This window comes from Solea solea, chromosome 1, assembly GCF_958295425.1.
Source record: "Solea solea chromosome 1, fSolSol10.1, whole genome shotgun sequence".
Classification (NCBI taxonomy): Eukaryota; Metazoa; Chordata; class Actinopteri; order Pleuronectiformes; family Soleidae; genus Solea; species Solea solea.
Genome location: NC_081134.1, coordinates 28,188,462 through 28,195,625, shown reverse-complemented (window position 1 = coordinate 28,195,625; position 7,164 = coordinate 28,188,462).

Here is a 7,164-nt window from a genome sequence, read left to right as displayed (position 1 = left end):
TAATATTAAGACTTTATTCTCATGATTTTACGACATTATTCCCATAATTTTATGACTTTATTCTCAAAAGATTAATAATTTTTTCTCTTCAGTTTGAACCTAAATACTCTGTGTATTTAGGGTCAAACTGAAGACTATTTATTTCTATTTATTTCTCAAACTGAAGACTATTTAAACTATTTATTTCTCCCCACACTCCTTCATCTTCCGATGTAAATGGAACCATCTGTATTGCAACGGGCATCACAGAAATGGCTCGACAGCGCCCCCTAAAGTCAGGAACCAGTTATAAATCCAGCATTTGGATTTCTTTGGGGTAAATTTTGTTGTGTTTTATACACAACAAAATGTTTTATATTATAATTTGAGATGATTCATTGTCATAAAGATGACGCCTCTTCTCTTGCAGTACTGCTAATCTCCAGCAGGAGGCGCTGTCACTCCACAGAAACACCGGCCTCTCAGTTAAGTAACCTCCGTTCTTCTCCTGTCGTCATCATCCCTTTATTCTGTGTTATACAGTACAAACCCCCTTTTCCTTCACTCCTGTCTCCTATTCCCTTGTTTCATCTGTCCTCTGATTATTCCTTATTCCTTCATTTTTTTCTCCCTCCTTTTATTTGATTATAATGGTTTTTTTCTTTGATGTTGTGATCAATAAATGACAGCGATGATGAAGAGGAGGCAGATTAATAAAAACAACCAGTTCATCACATAATGTGTGAATGTTATCAGTGTGTGTGTGTGTGTGTGTGTGTGTGTGTGTGTTATCAGCGAGCGTCAGGCGGCCTCTCTGCTTTGTTTTTAGGTCACTTTTACATCGACTCTCCTTAAATCAGTCTGAAAGCAGCTCGGCTCTAAAATAGAAACAATTAGTGTGGGCTTGACATTCAACTCTTCCTCTCTCTTTCATTCCTTCCTCTCTTTCTCTTACTTTCTTTCTTTCTTTTTTAGTGTTTTGTCTCTTTCGGCGAAGTAGGACGTGTGTGCGCGTGAGCAGAGCGACGCCTCATCAGCACTTTAGCTCCATTCAAGGACGTCAACACAGAGCTTTTTTACGATGAGATTATCCTTCGTTAGTCCCACAGAGGGGAAAACTGCACGTGTTACAGGGAAAGTTAGAGATTAAATATATGTAACTTGGTTCTTTGTGTGGAAAGAAGTCCCTCTACGATATCTTAACAACACGTTGTCTTATGACATGTGTCTTTCTGAAATGACACTTTTGTCATTTGTATTATTTTGTCATTTCCGCATTTAAAATCCTTCATTCAGATTAACTTCAGTGACACAAAGTGACCACACGAGGCAGCAGTAGACCAGGAGCTCCTGTGATGTTCTGTATGGGGTTTGGTGTGGGAGAGTGAGTGGTTTACAAACTTCAGTTTCCTGTTGGAAAAGTCTGTCTCACAGTGAGATAAAGACGTGAACGTGTTCTTAAAATGTCGTAGACTTAATCTGACGTAGATTTTATTAGGTTTTCCAACAGGAAACTGAAATTTGTAAAACCACTCTCTCCCACATCAAACCCCATAGAGAAAATCAGTGATTTTAGCTCACAGGGACACTGCTGCCTCGTGTGGTCAGTTTGTGTCAGTTTCCTGTTTTATCTCACTGTCTCAGACACACACACGCAGGCACGCACACACACACACAGCTCCTCAGGGAGTGTAACACCCATAATCCCACAGGAGAGACTGACCCTGTTTAAGGTGAAGGAACTGTGTGTGTGTGTGTGTGTGTTCTCTGTCATAAACACTGACCTTGTCAGGACCAGTTGTCCTCATGGACACCAAAACCTGGTCCTAATGAGGCAAAATGAAGGAATGAGATTTTAATTTATGGTTAGGTTAGGGTAAGTAATTAACTGGTTATGGTTAAGATTAATGATAACACTTTGTTAAGTCTGTATCAGGTGTGTGTGTGCGTGTCCCTCGTCTAAATTGCCATAAATATTGATCAGTTAATCTGGTTTGACCAATGAATAAAAACCACATCATCAATTCTGCAGGTGAGTGTTAACGTCATAAAAGACAGAACTATTAGTCAAGTCATCAATACGTCCAATGACAGGAAGTTATTCATTCATGGAAAAAAACAGTTATACTTTAAAGCCATGGGGGCCTTAGGGGGGCGCCAGAGATCACATGGGGGGGCGCAGAGCTTTGACTGCTCTGAGTTTGTGAGGTTAATGTATTTATATTTGTGCATCCCAAACAGACACTCTACTGGATAATTAGAAGTCAGTATCACCCAAATAAAAACTAATTTTCTTTGGTCCACCTTTCAATTTATTAAGCTATTTATCACCAACAGTTGATCATGTTCCTGTTGTGTGAGAAACGTCAAAGTACCAAAGACTCACCGGGATAAAAGAAACGAAAACAAGGCAATACCTTAGTTTTCATTTAATGGAAGCACAGGACAGTTTATACATACTGTGAGAATAGGAAGAAAAACCTACAACTGCTGTTTATTTTTGCATGTGAACTTTTTACTTTATTCTTTTTTGTGTGCGTGCCCTGGACAAGGGTTCGGGTCGGGGGGGCCTGGTTTGTCCTGGACACAAGTAAGGGGGGCTTCAAGGAAAAAAGGTTGGGAACCACTCGTTTAAAGGATCCAGTGAGTAGGATTTGGTGACACCTTGTGGAAAAGTTGTATATCACATCCAGCTGAGTGTTCTTCGCATTCATGAGAAACTACAAATGTGTCCTTTCTGGGCTACTGTACAAACTACGTGGAAAAGACCGATATGGTACGTTCCAGTAGTAGTCGGAAATCGGATTTTCCGAGTTCTACCTCTTACAGTTGCACTTATATCGTATTTTGTTTCGTAAACATAATTTTAAACAAAAAAAAAAATAAATAAATAAATTTTACATCCGCGAATCAACTTTTCAAAAAGTAACGTCACTCTTTTTTAACGACTTTTCCGATGTACAAAGATTCCATCACAAAATCCGATCTTTACCAGACACACAATTAGTTTCTGCAAATTTTGACACTTAACATTTTCAAGGATTTTAAATATATTAAGTTTTTTTTTAAATTATTTACTCTTTTGAAATAAAATAATAAAACTGACAATAACTTACACATCACCACTTCCTTTCACCGTGGCCTTCAAAATAAAAGCCACTTACTTCAGTTATAACTACTTGTTTAAGAAGTTTAACAAGTTTAACAATTGAAGTACTGACTGTGCTGTGAGTGCCCCCTACTGCCGAGTGCAGCCGTCCGCCATCACAGAGCAGGGCGGGGCTTATGAGCACCAGCACTTACCGGCCACCAGAGGGCGATCCAGACACTTCAAAATAAAAGCAACACAACAGACTCGGTGATAGTTTTTTTTTCTCGTTTATTACAGGAGGCTTTTTTTCTTTTATATACAGAGACAAATATTTGCAAAATACTAAAAAGTATTTGAACTCAAAGTACTAAAAAGTATATATATATTTATATATATATGTTCATATTTTTCATAATTGTAATAATAATAATTACTGTCTCTAAAACACGAGGGGGGGGGGGGGGGGGGGGTCACTGAGGCACGGCGTTCACCTCCTTTACACCGAGGTGTCACCGCAGACTGTTTACGCCAACGGTCGTAGCTGCGAGCAGAAAAACTTTGTAACTTTACGCGTGTCATTTACAGACAGGGATGTATTTTACGTCAGTGAAAAGCGAAGTTTTGACAAAGTTGACACAGAGCCAAATCACGAGCGTCAAATGTTTTGTCGCGTTGGAGACATCACTCTCTGACACTTCAGAACTTTCAGCCGTGTTTGGCGACTTCCTATTTGGTAATCAGGACTTTTTATTACGAGTTCCACTTAAACGCAGCAAGTAACAGGGCCGCGTGGTTTTGTCAGGGAATAGTTCTGCGCGGCGCCTGAAGGTGTCTCTCTCTAGACTCACTTTGTTAAGAATTAAGAATAAGAATAATTTTTAACTCCTAGTCTGTAGGAGTTAGTGTTCTGTTTGAGTCCAGAATGTCCGACGTGTACGACTTCCTACCTCGTTCCACTTAAATGAAGTAAGTAAGTCGGGGTGTAGCTCTATGCGTCACCTGACGCATAGAACCAAACTCTTAACGTCCACCAAACACTTAACGTCCTAGTCTTGTAACGTTTTTTTGACACTCAATTTCGCATTTTGCACCTTTAGAATAGTTTCTTAAAAATCGTTGTCATCGTAAAGTTCTCCAACTCGGATCGACCTGTTTGTCGTCCCGCAAAAGTGCGATAGAGTTGCTCGTACTGTGAAATCTCGTACCTCCAACGCAGGTGAGTTTTATCGTCCTCCACCTCATAGCGTCTGCGATAAACTCTCCTGAGAGCAACTCTCTCAACTTTGACAGAAACGTACGAGAGTGGAAGTCAAACGTACGACCCATTCTTTCTGCCAGAGGCGACTTTTCGGGAGGTTTCTTCATAAACAATTGTCGCAAAAACCGTCCCGACAACCGTTGGCGAAAGTAGTGTCGGTGTAAATGGAGCAATCGGTGGTTTGAGCGATGAGAGGATGCCAGTGGGAAAAAACAATATCTGTGACTGTGGGGGAAATCGTTGTTATTATTATTTGCCTCATACTGTAAATAAGATACAGCGCCACCCGCTGTCTGGTTTGCGTAACTGTTGTATTGCATTTTCACACAGTTTATAATAACAATAGTAACGATAATGAAGAATGAAACCACTCGCTGTCTGTGCATCTCCTCTGTGTCAGTTGCGTCCATGTTTGTGGTGAAGGTGACGATGCAGCTTTTGGTTTTGATTCGGGGGGAAAACGGCGCAGAGTTTGTGTCAAACCCCGTCCCCTTCCCCCCGCCGCCGACTTTGACTTGGACTCTTCCAAACTCCTCGGTCGCCTCGTGGTTTAACTCCAAAATTAGAGTTTCATTAAAAGTCAAAAGGCGACGTCGATTTTTATTCTCCATCACAAAGTTTCTCTTTTTCCGCTGAGTCATGTTGGAGCTTCATCCTGATGTTTCCAGGTTCAGATCCTCGATGTCGACGTCTGTTTTTGTTTGTTTGTGCTCAGTAAAAAAAAAGAAAGAAAAGGGGCCAGTGTGTGAGATCCAGTGACATCTAGTGGTGAGCATACGATGTGAATCGTATCATAAAAATAACAAAAAGACGACAATTCTTCATTTTCAGGTGAGAAATAAAAATAACCAATGACAGATTTAATATTTCCGTAGACAAGGGCTGGACGATAAAAACAAATTTTCTTCGCAGTTTATTTTCCTACAGTTGCGATAATTTCATCCGTCTTTCTTTGATGTTTTTCATCAGACTTTTGCCCCAGAACAAATTTAGTTAAAAATAAACTTATTGTGAGAAATTCTTATTCAGAGAATTTTTATCCATATCGTTCAGCCCTCGTCCGAACACGAGCACAGATTTAATCTGGATTTTTTTAAAACAGGAAAAGTTATGAAAAACAAAAAAACATAATAATTATAAAATTTCAGTTTTTGTTGTTAAACTTGTGTTCTCTGGCTTCCGCATTTTCATTTTAAAAGTAAAAATTATTAAAAAAAAGTCCCTTTTTGTGTGCAGTGGGTCACAGGGGATTTTATTTGCGTCCCCCAAACAAATTAGCAGAATTTTTTGTTCAAATTTATGTTAATGACGTGCATAAAATCAAGAATGTTTTTAGCTGGAAATATTACTTTATCAGGATTTGGGTTCCCAAACACTGGGTTGGGGCCCACATATGGGGATTTGTTTGGGTCACCAAAACAAACGTTAGTCAATTTATTTTTTTTTGAATCAGAATAGTTGGCCATCTTTATAAAATGGGTCTCCAAACACTGGCTCGGGACCCACTGATGGGTCACAGGGCATTCGTTTGGGTCCTCCAAAACAAATGTTTGCAAAACAAAATCAAAATTTTTTGATCAAGATTTGGATCACAACAGTTTGCCATCTTCATAAAAAGCCCACAAACACAAACGCTGTCTTTAATGAACCTGAACCTTTCTGTCACCATGATCGCATCATCAGACGATCAGCTGATCAGCTCTCTGCGCCGCTTGTTCGTCAGCTGACGAGGAAGAAGAGTCACCGTGGTGACGGGGGCGGGGTTTATTAGACACTGTGAAGCTTGTTCGTTATCAAAAAGCAAAGAGCAATCAATTCATCCAATCAATCAACCAACCAATCAATCAAACAATGGAAAAAGCATGGCTTGGAGTGTCGGGGTTGGTCTGTAGCAGGCACACTCTGGGTCTATTGCTACTGAAATCAGCCCTTCAGCACAACGGCAACCTGAAAAACTCGCAGCAGAGTCCGCAGTGTCTTAAGTTAGTATCCTAGTTTACGTGTTTTTTCTATTCTCAATAGAATCTAGTAGAAATAGAGTCCAGACGGTGCCAGTAAAATCTCTTTTTATTTCTTTCTGTCTTTTTTTTCTCGTCTCTTTTTAAATTAATCTAGTAAAGCGTTTTTTTTTAGTAAAGATCTCTCTGGTTACCATGACAACGGAGAGAGAGAGAGAGAGAGAGAGAGAGGTTTGAAAAATCCGTATCCAAACAAACGCTGTACACAAACTTTGACACTTCTTCGTAATAAAAACAGGTGGCGCCACCGTCGCCGCCGCCTTGTGGCAGCTTCATGCTATAGTATATTTAACTCGCGTATCAGTGAACGCACCACAGCACTGTCAGTGAATGCACCACAGCACTGTGTTAGTGATTCAAACAGTGAAGAAGAATCCGTCCATGTCCCACAACATTTTCTTTCTTTTTTTACGTAAAAGGTCTCGTCAAACCGTTTATTGCTAGACGCGGTTTGTTTTTTGAGTTTTTTTTATTTTATTGTTTCTCTGTGCAAAATAGATAAAGAGCCGCCCGCCCTCGCTCGGCCTCCGTTTCTCCTGAACGACGCAGATAAAACGTGCAAATTTTTAAAAAAAAGAAAATCGTATGTAAAGTAATACAATCAAACAAAAATAAAACAGATGAATAAATAAATAAATAAACAATTAATAAATAAAGCTGTGATTTGATTTGGAGAGTTTCCATTTTTTCTGCTCTTGTGCTGAAAATTACACAATGTCATCCATCCATCATGAAGACTTGTGTCATAAAATCTACATCAGTTTAAGTCTACGATATCTTAACAAGATGTTGACATCTTTATCTCACTGTGAGACAGA